Source organism: Notamacropus eugenii, chromosome 5 (assembly GCF_028372415.1).
Source record: "Notamacropus eugenii isolate mMacEug1 chromosome 5, mMacEug1.pri_v2, whole genome shotgun sequence".
NCBI classification, from domain to species: domain Eukaryota; kingdom Metazoa; phylum Chordata; class Mammalia; order Diprotodontia; family Macropodidae; genus Notamacropus; species Notamacropus eugenii.
In genome coordinates, this window is record NC_092876.1 from 9,525,936 (window position 1) to 9,545,689 (window position 19,754).

General features: G+C 37.7%; 1 protein-coding gene across 2 annotated transcripts in view; it reads left to right on the top strand.

The window, feature by feature from the left end:
* Positions 1-16,169: 16,169 nt before the first annotated feature.
* LOC140503283 (probable small intestine urate exporter) overlaps positions 16,170-19,754 on the top strand; it is a 37,851-nt gene continuing 34,266 nt past the window's right edge. For both annotated transcript variants that reach the window (XM_072607121.1, XM_072607123.1), the window contains exon 1: positions 16,170-16,289. The gene's annotated coding sequence lies outside the window, so the exon portion shown is untranslated. The remainder of the gene's footprint in view (positions 16,290-19,754) is intronic.

Genomic DNA, 19,754 nt, shown 5'->3' on the forward strand with positions numbered 1-19,754 from the left:
GTCTGCACCTCATTTTTCAGTTCTCTAATTTCACTCATGTCTGACTTTTTGTAACCCTATTTGGAGCTTCCTTGGGAAAGATACTGGAGTAGATTGTCATTTCCTTCTCCAGTTTATTTTACAGATGAGGAAATTGAGGCAAACAAGGTTGTGTAACTTGGGCAGTGTCATATAGCTACTATGTGTCTGAAGCCAGATTTGAACTCAGGAAAATGAGTCTTCTTGACTTCAGACCCAGGACTCTGTCCACTATGCTGCCTACCTGCTTGTTCTTCTGTTGATCTTCATGGAATTTTCCTGAAACAATACATATTCTCTCTATAATCATGAGTGCATGTCATCTCATTCATTAGGATATAAGTTCCTTGAGGGCAGGAAGTGTTTCACTACTGTCTTCATATTCCCAGCACTTAGCCTGGTGCCTCCCACAGAGTAGATACTTAATAATGCTTCTTTATTGGTTTTATCTTTCTTTATTCCTCGCCTTCTGACTTCTTAGCTACAAGTCTTAGTTATAGATCCAGCTCTGTTCTTTGGAGATGTGGTCAACCTAAGCAGAGGATACTCTGATGATTTTATACAAGTTTTACTATGGCCAAATATCCCAAGGAGATAAACAAACAATTATCACAGAATTACAAAATATTCTATTTGAAAGGGACCTTGGTAATCACCTAGTCCATCTCTTACATGAAAAGGAATACTCAAGTAACCATTTTGACATGATAACAGGGAACAATGTAAAGAGGAGCTTTTCCTCCACCCCCAAATAGATCTGGAAAACACATTAGATATAATATTGATAGGGAAATCCAAGGAAAAAATCACAGTAAATCATTTTTCCCAGTCCAGTTTAGCACAAGAGACAAGGAGGTCTGTGGACACTGGAGGGGAAATCAAGATCAGACCCTTTCTGGACAGTATGCCAGCACCTAGAATAAAGTTAAGAACTGAGGCAAAAAGAGGTCCTAGACCAATACAAGATATTCCTAGACCTATACCAAAGCAACAACATGCCAGGACAGTTGAAAACTAGCAGCTTTGTTGCCACTACCTTGTTCCCAGTAACAGATGCAGGGTAGACCAAGGAGAGGACCTGTCCTATGCCATCATATTCCAAGTAGTCTCAAGCCCTAGTGATACACTGAGAAGGAAGCAAGTTCAGAAACAAGAAAAGGAAGTGTGTCTGAGACACTAGTAACGGAATAAGTTATCAATTCCACGCTCCAGCCTAGCCTGAAGAATGCAGAATATCAACCAGGCCATTCCAGACCTAAGGGAAATCTGCAATTCTGTCATTCTGAACCAGCAGAGCTTCCCAGGTAGCTAAGAGTAACGCAATCCAGCATGAGTCTCCTACTGCTCAGATCCAAACCTTACTCATGATAATCATTCAATATTAATTTTAGATTTTAATAAGGGCTAGAGCTTGAATTAAGAAGAATCTGGACTTAACATTCTCTTTGTTCTCTGAAGTAAACTCAAAGAATACATCTTCCTATGTCAACAAAGCCAGATGGGGCTGACTTAGCACTCTTTATGAGACCCTTAACCCAAGTCACTATCTTGAATAATGGGACTTTTTCCACATCTTAATATTTTGTGGACATATACTATGTTACAACCTTTTAATGGTAAAGAAAGCAGAGATATCCTGGGTCTTCATTTCAATTGAAACTTTGTCAATCCTGTTATTGTATTTACAACCTATGCAATTTAGAAATTCCTTCCTCATGGTCTAGTTAATCACTCATGGAGACCATAAATCTGAAGGACACAGAGCACCTTGGATTGTCCTAAACATATTTAAGCCTGGTCATTCTTGCCTTAGTCAGTCAGAAGTTTTCTGGCTCCACATGATCATGTGACTGCTAGTTTTAAGGAAATAAACTGGAAGCTTTTAGCCTGCTTGCTTTTTCTTAACAAAACTTTCAGGTCAACAGTTAGAAGCTTGAAGAACTCAGAGCAGGGAGGTAGAAATCATGCTTGGGACTGAATCAAACCAGTGTGTGAACATTGAAAGCTTGTCACTCCCCAGCCAGTGAGTCTTTGCTCAAGAAAGCAGCAAGAGGACCAACCCAGATATTATCTATGGTGACAAGAATGCGCAAGACACAAATGCGATTCCATCTACAAGCAAAGGCTTTGTGAAAAATATAACTTGAGCATGAATTCAGCTAAAATTCCTGAAAGAATTTTTGCTTTGTTTTTTTTTTTTGTTTAAGTGTTGAAAATAAGTGAGTGTTAGAGGTAAAAATAGGAAAGAAATGAAAGCTGTGGAAGAATGAGTTGGAAAGGGAAGTAACAGCTTGACACAAGAAGTGCAAAAATTACACAAGCAACAAACTCCCTGACAATTAGAATGAAACAAATAGAAGCCAATGGCACAAGACAAAAAGAAATATTAAAACCTTAAAAGTGCTGAATAAATGCTAGTTATTATTATTATCAATTATTTTTCCAGGAAGTATAGCTTCTCTAATGAATTCAAGATATTATTTGCCTTTTGGGATTCCCTTCAACACTATTCACTCATATGGAATTTTGCAATCTCTTACATATTATTCACACACAATATTAAGTCCTAAATGGAACTCTCAAGGTTCTTTCTCAAAATGGGGCAGCTGCTCCTGAACTCTGACCGTTAGAGACGGTAATGAATTAATGTACCTTGTGCTTCTTCCAGATTTATGATTAAGGAAAATGCCTTCCCATTTCAAGCTTTTAAAAGGAGAAATTCAGTTCTCATCAAAACTCCTTAAGCAGGCTGATATATTTTGTATTCATTTTCTAGTGATGTGCATCTAATCTGCCTCTTCTAAGTCTATAAAATTTGAGGGAAAAAATGGTAGTTGACCCCCAGAGGTAAAAACAAACCATTGGGGTCAAAGGTTATGGACAGGTACTTTCCAGAGGAAGAAATTAAAGCTACCTATAGTCATATAAAAAAATGCTCTAAATCAAAACAGCTCTGAGATAGTTCCCTTTTAATGGCTTTATTTGTTCATCACAAACAACATCATTAACATGGTCTTGCATTAGCATGGTCTTCTGGCAAATACTCATCAGTATTTCAATACAAAATGGCCAAATAGGAAAATATTTTTTATACCTCTTTGATCTATAGTAGATGTACTCTCTCAATATCATTCTTTGCCCCTCCATGGAGTACCTGTACTTCAGACTTACATTTAGGGGCAAAGTACTTCTTTTTTGGATTTCACTTATTGAAAAAAATGTCAAGATTTATGTGATTTGGCTCCTCTATCAATATGTCCATTTGTTGTTCATCAGGTAGGTATTTTACATTTGGAGTACTAACAATCAAATTCAAGTTTCTACATGGTGCAAATCCATTACGATTCTTGCACTTTTTGACCTCTTTCCACCACTCTATTACTGCAGAAGTGAAAGGGGCTAATTACAGCTTAGAGTCATTTTTTTCTTAATTAATGGGTGACATAGCCCAAAAAAATCACATTACCAAGTGGCTTGGTAATGGTCAAGAGTTTCCCCCTGCTTAGTGAAGCTGGTCCTGCTTTCAGTCTATTGCCATGGTTGTTCTCAAAGCCTTGCCAATATCACAGAAACTTATAAAGCTCATTGCTTGCTGAGAAGAACCCATAGTCACTTCCATACTACAATGAAGCATCAGAGTAAGATTTTGTAAAGGCCAAATACCCATGTTCTACCAAAAATATGTGGGGTATGTTTTGCTGTTCAAAAAATGGGGTAATTACTTATGTCAGACTAAATAAAAGATCAGTTCAACCTGGGAAATTTTACTTCCTTCAGGCATACTAGGTTTCTCATGGAACTTGGAGGAGTTTTTACTATGATACCAGGAATCCTTTCACCCATTGTTACTGGATACCTCATAAATCAGGTAAAACATACCCACATTCTTTAAAAAAATAAAAGAATTTAAACTCTGCCTTGAAGAAACATTTAATAGAGAGAATCACAACATAAGAACACAAACCAAATGCTCAACAGTCCTTGAAATTGCATTTCACAAGCAGATCAAGTGAGACACATTTGGTAAAGAAAAGGGTCCAGAGAGTTGAGTCAGTAAAGAGAGGGGATAAAAATTTATATAGCACCCACTATATGTCACATACTATGCTTCATGCTTTTGTTTTTTAACAAATATCTCATTTTGTTCTCATAACAATTCTCTGAGATGATATTGCTAGTACCCTCATGTTATACTTAAGGAAACTGAACCAAACAGAACTTCAATGACTTGCCCAGGGTCGTACAGCTAATATTTGCTCCAGACCAGACTTGAATTCAGTCCTTCCTGAGTTCAGGCCTGAACCAACACAAGTAGTGATTTCTTTGGTAGATCCAAACTGAGATTAATTCTGTTCTAAATTAGGCTCCACAGGGATCATTTTGAATTTTATTTTTGGATATCAAGAATGGATTTAATGATCTAAAAGGAAGTTAGAGTACTAAAGATTGTTTAATAGCAATCACCCTAGAACTTATTTAAAAAAGAAAACCTTTCATTTATGCTGCTGTCTGCATTTTCTAATAACAACAAAGAGCTAACATGTACCAACCTAATAAAACAGAATAAGTTATAATTCCTTTGTAAATGTCTTTTGCCTCACCCATCTTTTCAAGCTTGGTTTTTGGGGTGTTTTTTTTTTGCTGCCAATCATTTAGTTTCACCATGATGCAAAATGAAAATATTATAGTAGATCCCATCTTCCATGTGACCCTTCTGTATGTTGACAGAAGGTAGAATTTGGGGACCTAGAAGACAGTAAAATTTTTGGAATGATACTAATAGAGGTTCTGTACCTCTGTATAGCTATATCCAGCTGGAAGAATGTGTTCTTGCTATCAGCTCCAATTAATCTGAATTAATCTATGAATCTTTGGCCATGCAGACATCCAGGATTGGGCTAAGGAGAAAAGACTCACCCGCTTCTGAATGTTCATGAATGATGAGGTGAAGGCAAAATTTATCTACCAGTTTTTAAAGGATTTTCATTTGATGATGTTTTATTTTTTCAGTCACTCAAACTGCTAGGTTAGAAATTGCTTTTAACTCTATTCCCACTTATTATTTTGAGATGTTAATTGTATAAGCTAGACATTCTTTCTAAAGAGTTTATATGCAGCCTGACTTGCTCAGGTGGGTTGCATATACAGCCTATTCAGATGTCCTAAGTGTTTAACTGAACTTTGAGGTGCCCATTCTACAAGGCAGAATTCTGCAAATGTCTTAGGAGAATTCATTGGTCCAGGAAGGACATGATATTTCAGTACCTGATGGGAGAATTATTATTACTTAAAGCACTGAATTTACTTCATGACATATTTCATCTTTGTCCCTATGATGTAGTTCTCTATACCTAGATCACTAAATTACTCATTGGGGCCTTAGTAACTTTTTCATTGGTGTCTTTTATCACAGACCCAATTTCTTCCTGACTAGGTTGATTGCAATTAATCTTGTTTTATAGAGGAAATCTGAGAATACAGTTTTGCCCTTTTTTAAAAAATTAGGAACACTAACCACATACCTGAGGTAGTAAGGAAATGGACAACTCTGGAATGTCTCAATCAGAAATGAGTCATGCCAGGTCTTCAGCATCACATCAGTAAACAGTCACCAGAGGATACAGAGTGAAGGTTTGGAGACCAAAGCTTGGATTTCAATTCATAGAATGCAAAAAGTCAAAAGGGATCTATGAGATCCTATAATCCATTTCACTTATCTTTATGATGAGGAAACTGAGCGAAAAAATGAAGCAATTTCACCTTCAGAGAGTCTAGTGACAAGGATAGTAGGGGAGATCACTGGATATCAACTGCAATTTGAAATGAGGTGGGTAATCTCACTGATTAATTGAATGATGAATGAATGAATGAATGATGAACGAGCATTTATTAACCATTTTCTGTACACCAGGTAGGGCAATTGAGTGGTACAGATGATAAGAGTGTCTGGTCAGGAGTCAGGAAGACTTGTCTTCCTGAGTTCAAATCTGACCTCAGACACTTACAAGTTATGGCACCCTGGGCAAGTCACTTACCCGTATTTGCCTTCATTTTTTTCATCTGTATAATGAGCTAAAGAAGGAAGTGGCAAACTGCTCAACTCTTTTTGCCAAGAACACACCAAATAAAGAGTCGGACACAACTGAAGCAACAGAAAAACAACAATATACCAGGTACTGTCTTTCATTCTAAAGATACAAATACAAGAACAAAGGTCATCCTTCTCAAGTGAAAGACAGCACATCTAGAGGAACAGTCGCCAGGGAGGGATGTTTTGGCAGTGTTCATTGAGTTATTGGCTTCAAAGCTAGACGTGATGACATGAAGGCAGAAAGCAGAGCATGCTGAAGGTGTGTGAGGAACAGAGGGTAGGACAGTATGGTTGGATCACAGAGTGTGTGGAGGTGAGCCTGTGCAGGATGAAGCTGGGTTGTAAGGAGCTTTAGTTTTAAAAAGACAACTTTACATTTGATCCTAGAAATAATAGAGTCAATGTAGTTTTTTTTTCAATAGGAGATTGATATGGAACTGTGATTTGCAAAATCATTTTGTTACTTTTATGAAAGATGAATTGAAGTAGAGAGAGACTTGAGGCAAGGCAACAAGGTTATTAAGAATAATATGAGATTCCTTAAGAAGAAGTATTTTAAGGAAGAAACAAAAAAATACATGAAGAGGTGAAAGGAAATTCTGACCTATTTAATTGTAACCTATTTAACCTATATTAGCAAATAAAAAGAAAAGCAATGAAAATCACTGAATGTACAGAACTAAATAAGGCCTGTTATTTAGTATATTCTTGCGGGGGGGGGGGGGGGGAGGGTATGTGTGGGGGGCGTGGGGATCCAAGATCAACACTAGAAGAAGCAGCTATTGTTCCAAAGCATGCTAATACAGAACCAAGGAGTCCATCAGGTAAGGGGTCAACTCACCTAGGTCAGAAAAGGGCAAAGTAAACTGTGATTGCTAATGAGTCTCTGTCTAATGTTAATAAGGCAGCTATTTGATGGCCTAGCATAAAAAAGCAAGGCATGCTGTCTTCCTGGGCTTTGTATCTGGGACCTAATAGAGAATTTTCCAAGGCTTGGCAATTTGATGATAATTGACCATTTCTGTTGACTTGTATAGAGATAAACAGACCACCTAAAGGAACCTGAAAAGTCTTGTTATGGATTATGATTGCCTGAAAAACAATAGAGGAAGACTTTAAGGACATGGATTGTATCTTCATTATCAATACCAATTGAAGGTAAGGGATTCAGAAGATAAAAGACATTTTGGGGGAGGTGATTGGCTAGTTAATAAGATGCTATATGATCCTGGGAATTGTTTTTCTGGACCACAGTTAAAAATATAGAAATATTGATGGGATGGAATATACTTCACTAAGGTCAATAAAAATATGCTTATCTGAAGCCTAGCAAGTTTTATTCAATTAATGTACCAATTAGAATGTATTAAGTATTGAGTATGAACTAGGTACTGAGTACTAGGCATACCAAAAAAAAGTTAAAACTAGTGCACATTCTCAAGGAGCTCAGATTCTATAATTCAGAGCCATTAAAAGAAAAGGGGTGGAGGGGTGGAGAGAGAAAACTGACTCCAAAGATGTGTGAAGACTGGTAAGTCAAGAACACTGAGCAGATACAAGGAAACATAATAACAAAAGAGAAGTATGATGATTTATGGGAAATAAAATGTAAAGGGAGGCCAATAATAAAATCCATGACCTCAGATGCCTCTAAGTCATCTTTTTAGGATTCACACAATGGAAAATTGCCTAACGATGAGTGGCTGAAAAGTGGAAGAAGCTACTTTAAGAAACAGTGGGCTTAACATCACTGGTGGACTTCAAAAAAAAAAAGTCTTAATTCTCACTTGCCAGGGATATTATCCAGAAAATTCCTGTTCAGGTTTCAGGTGCATTTCATGGCCTCTGACCAGGAGCTTCATTGTTTCCCTTCTAATGCCAAAATTGTTTACCATCTCCACAACATTAGTTCCTGAACAAATCTCATCTGAATTCCTGTGTCTAGCTTAGGACATTGATTTTCAAAGCACATAGATGAGGTAGCTTACAACTTGGACTGTGAGAGCACTGGGAACTATTCCATGCAAGAACTGATTGAAAGAGCCTTGGATATTTAGTTTAAAAAAAAGTGAAGATTTAGGAGGGAAAACAACATTTCTCACATTTGAAGGACTGTCATATGGAACTGAGATTGGACTTATTGTGTTTTCCCTGAGTTCAAAAGTTGGTATCACTGTGAGAATTTGAAAGCCAAACTCAAGTCTGGTCTAAAGAAAAATCTTCCAAAGAATGAGATGTCCCAAAGGAGCTGGGCTTCCTTAGTTCTCCCTTGCCTGAGATCTTCAAGCAGGTACTGTTTCCAATTAACATCAATTGGAGAGAGCTTTTACAAAGTGATATTTACTTCAAAACAATGACAAGGACAGGAGTATAAACATTCTCTGTTCACCCCACCACTTCAAGAGTACATTCTGCCCTGTGTCACCTCCGGGGAGAATGGACTCAGATGTAGTAATTTCTACATGGTATGGTTAGTCATCATATTCATATTCAAATAAGATGCTTCTAATGGATGAGCCCCTGTCTCAGGTACTGCTGGGCTTGATCCTGAGGGTCATACCTCCTTACCATTACTGCACACGTAGCTCTCCCATCAATCAAAAACCATTTATTATTGACTACAACTACTAATACCTACCACTTATATACTGCTTTGAAGCTTGCAAAGAATTTTATATGTTATTTTATTTGATCCTCAGAATAACACCAAGAGGTAGGTGCTCTTTTATCTCCATTTTATAGATGTAGAAACTGAGACTGAGAAAGGTTAAATGACTTGGCCAGAATCACATAACTGTTAAGTATCTAAGGGAAGACTGAAACTTAAGTCTTCCTATCCCTAAGTCCAGTCTTCTATCCCTGAAATTACAGTACTCATACAATCAGAGTGTCAAATCAATCATTCAACAAGCATTTATTGAGTGCTTACAATGCACCAAAAATTTCATTGATCTATGGAGATGGGAAAAAAAGTAAGGAAAAAAATGGTTCCTGCCCTAAAGAATCGTACAGTCTGATAGAGGGGATAATATGTACATAACTAGCTACCTACAAGACATATACAGAGTAGATGTAAGGTAGTCTGAGAGGAGAACCTCTTTGATTGAGCCAAGAAGATAAAATCATGACAGATTAACCAAATGAGCTAAACATATCTCTACCATTTTCAAATAGATGGAGAAAGTTTAGCAATGAGTCCATCAATTGCTGCACCTGCCTAGTCATTCAGGAGGTCCTTTGCAGAGGGCTGGTTCTATTTTGAAGCTAAACACCTAAGAATGAATGTCTCTTGAGGGGAGGGGAAAAGAAATAAGTCCCCTACTTCTCTCCTCCCCTTGCACTGATGATGTTATTGGAGATATTAGAGTAGGGAAACAACACTTTCAACCAGGAGCAGACAAAGATACCTCAAGGACAAACACAGACACTGCACAATGCAGAAAGATAACTATCCAAAGGAAGAAGCAATTTTAAGGACTCTTGGGATCATAAATTACTAGCAATGGATTCAATAAAGGACATCCATGAAATTCCATAGTTTTAAATTCACATAGAAAGTATCTCATGTAGGCTTATAACCCAAGGAACTCTTGATAAGAATAAAGTCCTCGTGTATTTCAAAATATTTAGAGCAGCACTTTTTGTGACAGTGAAGAAATGGAAACAAAGTAGATGCCCACCCATTGGGGAATGACTAAACAAAGTGTGGTACATGAATGTAATGGAAGATTGCTGGGCTGTAAGAAATGATGTGTGTGATGAATACAGAGAAGTATGGAAAGATCTATATGAATTGATGCTGAGTGAAAGAAGTAGGACTAAGAACACAATATACATAGTAACTAAAACAGTGTAAATGGAGAGAGTAGTGACACCAAAATATTAGAAGAAAATGTGATAAGATTGTAAAGATCAAGTGACACTTGAATGAAAAGATAGAAGACACCTTGAACATACCCCTTCAAGGTGGTGAAAGACCCAAGGTGTTACAAATTGCATGTATTTTGATATTTTTTCAGTGTATCAGTACTCTGACTTTCCTCTGACTCCAAAAAATATGGTGTATCATATGAGATGGTTCTCTAGGAGTGAGAGGGATACATGAGATACTATGATGTCATAAGAAACAGAAAATATCAACAAAAACTTATTTTAAGAAGAAAATATCTCATGATCTTGAATAAATACTGCCAAATGGGCTTGGTAAAGAAATTGACTTCTCATTCTCTCTAGTGACCTGTACTTTTAACTAGTGAGGTATAATATTAGCAGATGAGTAAGGATACATATTCTTTCCAGGAACCTTATCTGGAGATGTTTCAAACAGTACTTATAAGGATAGTTTATATGTAATTTTCACTTCAGTTATGATACAACAATGAGATTATTCTATATGTAGCTATTAGTTTTTCACCCAGACGTGAGGAAATAAAGTTTGCTACCTTTTGAGAACCATGGATCCCAATAAGGGATGTTCCTGGCAATACACATCGTCAGCCTGTCTTCACAATGAGACCCTCTCTGGAGGACACAGATAAAAGCCCTATCCCAATTTAGTAAATAAAGTCCTGAACCTTGAACAAGACTTAAAGCACAGGGTGAGGAGAAGTGTGTTATCCACAGCTACAAAAAGGTGATTTCCTTTGTATCTTCTTGTTCTGCCAGAGAATTACAAGAAAAACAAATTCTTTTATTTTTCCTTTATTTAAATTTTATTTTATTTTTAATTTACGGAATAAGGCAAATGTTTCCATATTATAGTATAATAAAAACATGATTGCCCATGAAACTGCAAATCTACTATGCACAACTTGCTATTCCTTTCAAATATACAGCAAAATTTTCAGTTAAAATTCTTTCTTTTTACTTTTATCACACCTTACCCCTCCCACCGTAGAGTTTTCTTCAACTAGATACAAATTATATATAGATAAATACAGGAATAGTGTGTATGTGTGTATTCACATATGTATGTAAATACATACACATATATATGTACTTATTCTGTACATACTTCTAGTTATCATTTCTTTATCTGGATGCAGATAGCATCTTTCTTCATATGTCCTAATTTCTCTAGGAGACATCAAGAATCAGTCAAACAGAATCAAAAGAATGAAAAAAATAGAAGTAAGCATAAAATACCTCATTGGAAAAACAACTCACCCAATAAATAGACCCAGGAGAGTTAATGTAAGATTTATTGGTCTACGTGAAAGCCATGATCCAGAAAAGAGCCTGGACAGAATCTTTTAAGAAATCATCAGGGAAAACTGCCTTGAGAAAGTAGAAGCAGAGGGTAAATTAGTCATCCAAAGAATCCATCAGTCACCTCCTGAAAGAAAGCCCAAATTGAAAATGCCAAGGAATATTGTAGCCAAATTCTAGAACTATCAGGTCAAGGAGAAAAATATTGCAAGCAGCCAGAAAGAAATAATTTAAATATCATGGAATCACAGTCAGGATTATGCAGGATCTTCCAGCTTCTACATTCAAAGATCAGAGGGTTTGGAATATGATAGTCCATAAAGCAAAGGAGATTGGATTGCAACCAAGGATCAACTACCCAGCAAAATCCAGTATATTCCATTCAGTGGAACAGGGAACTCCCAAACCTTCCTGAGGAAAATACCAAAGCTGAACAGAATATTTGATCTTCAAATACAACACTCAAGACAGGCATAAAAAGGTAAACAAGAAAGAAAAAACATGTTAAGAGCAAGCTGTTTACATCCCCACATGGGACGATGATACTTATAACTCTTGAAAACAATGTCTTTATTACCATATTTAGAAGGAATATACAAAAAGGGCAGGGGTATAAGTTCACTGTGATGTGATGACAATAAATTAGCTTAAGTGGTGAAAAGGGATTGTAATGGGAGAAAAGGAAAGTAGGAGGCAGAAGGAGAAGATCACATCACATGAAGAGGCAAAAGAGATATTACAATAGAGGGACAGAAAGGAGGGAGATGAGCACTGTTTGAACCCTGCTGCCATGGGATTTGGCTTAATGAGGCATTAACATAGGTAGAGAAATCTAACTTATCCTATAAGAAGTGGGAGGAGAAATGGGGAGGAGCAGTGCAGTGTTTACTTTCAAGGGGCTCCTTGATTTAAAGAAGTCTCTCTTTTTTCATGGTCAATAGAAGTTAATGCTGCTTAAGCAGCAGATAAATTTAAACTGCAGACTGAAAACCCATTTTAAAAAACTTTTGAACCTCTTTGAGAATACTTTCAAACTCAATTCACATCTTTTTTTTCTTTAGTCAGTGAAATAACCCTCTTACGGGGTGATGGGACCTAGATCCTGAGTTTTCCCATACATTTCAGTAGCCCAGATCACTAGTGCCCCTTTCCAAGGCATCTGGCCCACCCCATACCACCTTGATTACTTGATTAGCTTACCTGATTCCTTATTCCCATCCAAATCTTCCCACAGTCTTTTTTTTTTTTTTTGTATGTAAGCACCAATCTTGCCCCATTAAATTGTTCAGGTTCAGTGAGAATCTAACTTGGCTTCTATTGGAGTCACAAACAAACCTGAGTACTTTGACTGACAGACTTGAATGGTTCAGTTCTTTTGAGGCAGACCCCCAGTACCCTTACATTTGGAGGATTCCAGCATTCCAAACTACAACACTTCCTCACACTAAAACAATCATTGTCATTCTCCAGGAAAAGACTTTCACAAACTTTTACTTTTATTTTTTCTTAAAACAAATTCTACACTGATATGCCAAAACTTACTAAGATATCTCACTCAAACCACAATTTGCAAATTCTCAGTAAAGAAATTACATTTCAGTCCCATTTTTAATCTCTAGTTCATTATGCCTGCCCTAATTTGTGCAGACTGGGAGAGAAGACTACATCCTTTCTGAAGCAGCTAGGTGGTATAGTGAATGGAGCACCAGCCGGAGAGTCAGGAGGGCCTGAGTTCACATCTGTCTCAGATACTTGATACTTAATAGCTGTGTGACATTGGGCAAGTCTCCTAACCACAACTGCTTTCCCTTCCCCCCTTTAAAAAAGGTGAAAGATTACCTTATTTCTTATCAGTCTTGTCTGCCTCACTAGCTTAGCCAGAATTATAAAGGCAGAGAGAGACTCTAAATTTTTTGAAGATTTCAAAAATTCCACAGAAATGTTCTCATTCTTTACATTCTTTTTCTTTTGATGGATCTGAACACAGGAAAAAGTCAGTTGGATTTACCAAGACACAAAATACAGACAGTGCTGAGAACCTACTGGATATAACACAAAAAATACTTCTAGCTTCAGCTTATTAATAGTTTTTTTTTTTATCTTGTTAGTCCTGCTTAAAACGGGGATCCCCTTAAATTTTCACAAAAGACGAAGCTGGCAGAAATGAAACTCTACCTACTTCCTCCTTGCAAAAGTTGAAGCCATTTTCTGCCTTTTAGCCATCATAATAAAAAGTGAAGCTAAGGTTAAGTAGTCCCCCTAAAACTGGCTAGACTGAGCTTGCAAGTCCATTATCTTGCCAAGGGAGGACACTCCTAAGCACCTCTCCAAACATAGGTATTTTGTCACTAAAGTCCCTCTGGGAAGCAATAGGCATCCCCACTCCATGAGGTCTGAGCCACTCGACCCAACATCCTTGAAAGACAGGGAAACCATGGTCCTGAAACACTCCTCCGGAATTTTTGCCCTCGGAGATGACTCTTAATGTTCATTCTAGGTTATGTCTAGGCTCTAGAACTCCTGAAACACACAAAACTCCTCCAGAATGTTTGCCCTTGGAGGCGACACTTAATTGTCACTCTAGTCTGCATTCTAGGGTCTACCCCAAAACATCAATACCTGTGAGCTAAAAAGCTCAAAAACCAGGCAGGTAGTATGCTTTTCAAACAAAAATAAGGCTGCATAGTGGTTGCCATATATATTTAAATTTCTCTTAAAGCTTCCTACATAATTTCCCCTAATGACTTTAGGCTACTGAGGATTGTTTGTCCAAATGGACTGCCTGTGTTGTCCACATTATTCCAGCACACTGCTGGCTGCCCCAGTTGTTTTGTAACAGTCCTCTAACATAAGGGAATCTGTCCTGGGAGGATGTAGGATTCCCCTATTGACCCTTGCTTTCTACAATTGGGTTCAGAGTGTCCTATGCCCCCTGTAGGTGTGACTGTCAAAAGGTTAAGGTTTTGTCCTGGTATCCAGCTGATGTCTAAGGAAAAACCAATGGTCCCACGAGGGATGGAGGGGAAAATAGTCCCTTAACGGGTTCAGGTGATCAGAATAACATGTAAAACAATGGGAGTCATTTCAATGCAACATTTTATTGCAAACAATGGGGAAGACAGAAAAGGGGAAAGGGAGAGGAGAAGGGGATCAGACATACAACTCAGTCACACTGACATAGAGTATAATTCACTAAGGGCAGTGCTGACTTAAGCAACACAGAGGTACAGGCCTATTCCAAAGAAAGGGGATATTGGAGTAGGAAGCTGTGCTCCTGCTGGCAGGGATGATGTTCTCCAAAGTACCCTTCTGAGAGCGGGGTTCTTGCATTATGACTTTGAATGACTTCCCTGGAGTTGATCAAATTGTATATCAGAGGATGGGACAAAAATATTATTTGGGGGGTTTACATATCAGGGAGAAAAAGCAAGTTGGGGGCAAACAAAATATTATTTGGAGAATGTGGTTATATCAACTTTCCAAAAATTTTACTGTATTTTACCATGAATAAATTCTATAAGCTTACAGCCTCCTTTAAGGGGATACTGTCAGAATGGCTTCCATGTATAGATTCTAGAAATTACAGCCTACCTTCAGGGAAAACAATCATGGTGGTCTCAAGACCACCAGGTACAATCTTAGAACAATATATAATTTTTAAAAATCTCAAAAGCAAACCTGACCTGGAAAAAGAAGACTCAGGATCATCAGACTACCTGAAAATCACAACCAAATTTTTTTTAAATCTTGGATCTCTGTTTCAAGAATTGACAAATGAAATCCACTCAGATCAGTTAATAGCAGAAGTCCAAAGGTAAATAGAAATAATTCATTGGCCACCAACTGAGAAAAGAAAAGTAAAAACTTCCAGGAATTCCATAGTCAAAATTCCAAACTTTTAGTTCAATAAAAAAATATTGTAAATGACTGTATAGAGTTTAGGAAGGAAAGAAGCTTAGTTAATATAATACAAGACATGGCAGTCTTCAGAAACACCTTGGGATATGAAATTGAAAATGCAATGGAAAAAAGCTTACAACAAATGACTTACTCTGTGAAGCAATATAATTTTCTCGTGGAAGAAAAGTGGACCTTCAATAAAGTAGTTGGCTTTCAAGTATTACTGATAAATAAAAAAGAAAAATTAAAAAACCAAAGAATGAAATTTTTAGTAATTCAAAATTATTAAAATGGAAACACAGGCATCAAGAGAAAACTCTAAAAGTAAACAGATCTGAACTTTGGAAGTGGACACACAATGATAAAGTGCTTATATCATGATACAGCAGAAGAAACTAATATTCTTCCAGGATAATAATATATTCAAGGATTACAGAAGGAGTTAAATTAGACAGAAGGTTAGGGTGATTGTGTCCTGTTTTGATGACCTTGGGGCAGACAAAGGAAAAGAATGTCCTGCAATGGAAAGGAAGAAGAAGAAGAGGGAAGTGACTATTTCACAAAATAAGCTGTGGGAGATGAAAATTACATTAATAGACAGGGGAATTGTATGGATACAGGCAACCCATGAAGCTCACTTTCATCTGAACTAGAAAGAAGGAAGTTACACACACATACACATGTACATACACACAAACACACACACATATCTTATTTGTATTTGTAGCCTCACTGTTTGGTATAATGCCTGGCATGTTGTAAGCACTTAACACACTTGACAAATGCTTTAGTTTTTGATCTACGTAAAAAAGAGACAGACCTTTGACAATACTCCTCCTAATTCCAATCATCTTCTCTATCTGGTTAACCATCAAACTGCTTCTTGAGATAATAAAAGGGGAGTTAAAAATTAAACTGAAAAGTGAAATAAACTTTAATCTAGAAAAGGTGAAGCCAAAGTCTCTCAAATGAAACAGAACTTCTCATACATGAAAGGGGTTGGCCATCTAAATACTGTATGATGGTGAGAGCATCTCAGTGAGGAAAGGAGTAACATTTGGTTCTTCCTCAGGTTTGTCCTTAAAATTTTCTGATTAAGATGTCCATTTTGGACTAATGGAACTTTTCTTCTTCCTCTTCCTCTAAGCAATATCTAATTTACTAAACCTGCCTGTAAAGGACTTTCTTCAAAGTTGAGAGGATAATGTTAATACAGCTGTGACACTGATTCCTTATATTTTACACCCTTAAATATGGGTAAAGAGGTAAAATAGGAGAGGGAGTGAATAATTGTTGTCATGGAGGTCAGCGTAGTTTATAAACCACAATGACCTCTGACTTGGAAACATTTCCAGGACATATCATCAAATTTCAACATTACTTTTGCCTGTTAAGATCTACATTTGAAATGCCAGTGTCTCCTGGGATGAATTACTGTAATCATTTTGACATCTAATTGAGCACCTGAAGAAAGTCTTTTTGATTGCCAGGAGAAATTTGGGAGGGATAGCTTGGTGGTGATGTAGGATGCCAGACAACCAAAGTGCAGCATGGGGACGATGAATGTGCTTCAAGTAGAATAATTAGTGAAATTGATGATAACGACTATGATAAACTAGCTATTCCATAGTTCTTTAAGGTCTTCAAGAGCTTTACAAATATAATTTTATTTGAACCCAGGGATCTGGGTTCAATTCTTGCCTCAGATATTTATTAAGTGTGACTATGGGCAATATAGAGAGGGTAGAGGAAGCAAGGGAAGGCAGGGGGAGGCAGGGGGAGGCAGAGGAAAGAAGGAGGAGGGAGGGAGAGGGGGAGGCAGGGAAGAAAGCTTTTATATATGCAGGCACTGTGCTAAGTGCTTTTTACAGATATCATCTCATTTGAGCCTCATCATAATCCTTCCAGGTAGGTGCTATTATTATCCTCATTTTCTGATTCATTCATTTTCTGTCATGTCTGACTTTGTGACCCCATCTGGGGCTTCTTGGAAGATAATGGAGTGGTTTATCATTTCCTTCTCCAGCTCATTTGACAAATGAGTAAACTGAGGATAATGACTGAGACTAAGTGAGGCAAGCAGGCTTAAGTGACTTGACCAGGGTCACACAGCTAGTAATTGCCTAACGCCTAATTGTCACCCTGATCTTCCTGACCCCAAGCCTAGTGCTTAATCTGCAGTGCATCAACTGTCTCTAATTAACTTAAATTTTAGGTTCCTAGATTTTAAAGATAGAAGAACCAAATTCCAAAAGAGATTCAATACTACATTTGACTTCTACTGGCCAGGAAGAACAGATTGTTGGGGTGAAATAACATTAAAAAGAGCTGAAGCTGATGAGGGGAGCTGGAGAGCAAAAAGGGACTGAGTACTTATGTTAGGAGAAAGAGGAGCCCATAGAACATGCAAACCCTCCCCCTGCATGATGGGATAAGTAACAACAACAGAGAGCCAGCAAAGCTGTTCAAAGCTCTTTACATGTCTGTTTTCTCTGCTGAAAATGAATGATTTTGTACCGGAAATGATGGAGCAAAATTTGCAATACCTAAGGAGGGAATCCCTCCCACAGCAGCCCTGGTGTGTTCTAGTCCCTATCCAATTTACTCTCTTTTAAAAGGCACAATTCTCGGTTTTAAAATAAAATCTTGGTATCCATGTCTGTTTATTAAAAGGTGCTTCAATCATTAGTATAACATACAACCAGGAGGTGATCTGGGTACCTCTTAGAGACCCCACAAGGGAAACAAATGAAATGTTTAATATGGAAATCTTACTGTTTTTTAAAATAGCAATTAGACAAGTAAAGACTTTAAAATCCATCCTAGAAAGGGAAGCTAAAAATGGACAACTTAGATTGGAAGAATAGCAGTAACCTTGAAAGGATTCAGTAATCAACTCCATCAGGCTGTTATATAATGAAGATATTCATGATATCAGAAAATAAAAGAAATAAAGCAGAGATATACCATCTGACCCATCATAAACCAAAGTCCAAAAATAAGACTCTATTTCGTTACCTGGAACATCTAGGTGGTGCAGTGGATAATGTCAGCACAAAGTCAGGAACAAACTCATCTTCCTCAGTTCAAATCTGGTCTCAGACTTGCTGTGTGGCCCTGGGCAAGTCACTTTACCCTGTTTGCTTCAGTTTCTTAATCTGTAAAATGATCTGGAGAAGAAAAGGGAAAACCACTCCAGTATCTCCGGAAGAAAATCCCAAATAGGGCTATGAAGAATTAAACAGAACTGAAGCAAGTGAATGAGAAAAGCTTAATGACCTAAAAGCCTGATCAAACAGGCCATGCCAAAGAGAAATCCAAAGCTGAAGGAAACCTACCTACAAGTACTTAGTATGTAACACCTCCAAAGGCTCTTAGAGATATAGGTGACCAGTCAGGTTCAATGTCAGTAAAGTCCACTTGTCTCTTGATTGCCTGGTACCATAGGTATTAACCCTGGAAGTTTCAGAAGATAATATAGTTCAACCCTTTAATTTTACCAAGGAAGGTGAAAGCCAGACAACAGAGGTGACTCCTCCAAGGTCACACAGCTAATACAGAACCAAGCCAAGGTCCTCTCACTCCAGATCCAATGCCCTTTCCCACTCTAGTGCACTGCCCCTCTAAATGCAGTTAAATACATTGAGATTAAAACTGAGAAGAGCTGAATGTTAGTGAGGAAGGCAGCTCCTTCTACTGTGTGTTTCTTTTAGTTCACACTCCAAATCTAGCATAGTATAAGATTTGTGCTGATGATAATTAGTGTTTATGCACACCTATATCAATACCTTGTTTAACTTATGTTGAAAGTGTAATTGCTAACCTCTTTCTTGGCTTATTATCCTAACAAGAGGAAAAGCTTCCTAGGTCACAGGGCAATAAGCAAAGAATGAGCTGTGATGGGGGTCTCTGCGCTACTCCTTGGGCACAACGCTCTAATCTTCCACTTCCAGGTACTTGTCCTGGCCGTCCCCCATGTCTCTAATGCTGTACCTTCCTGTCTCAACATACTAGGCTTTGTGGCTTCCTTCTAGTCCCAAGGAAAATCTCACCTTTCACAAATCTAGTGCTTTTCCTCTATTCTCTCCAACTGATCCTATATAAACTCCATGTATATACTATTGCATCTCCCTTTAGATTGTGAGTTCCTTAAAACAGGGATTGATTGCGGTTGTTTCATTTATTGATATCTTTTGGATTTGGCTTTTCTCTGTAAGCCCAGTGCCTGGAACTCAGCTCAGTGCCTGGACATTTTGAAAAGTCAGTTTATAACAGTTAAAAGAAAATGCCCAAGCTAAAACAAATAGCCTCTGGAATGACATTCATACATATTTTGTTCGGCCTCTAGGCCAATGAGCTACCTGAGTCTTCTTACCTTTCACAGGTCTTTGGTAGCCATCCAGATAAACGTATCGATAGAAGAGACTTTCCAGAGTCAAACAAGGGTTAGGCTTTATTCAGGGTCTTAGTTACGTATCCATATGCAGGGTGAGTTCTTCCCCAGGAGAAAGGAACCCTCCTCCTCCCAAGGGGCAAG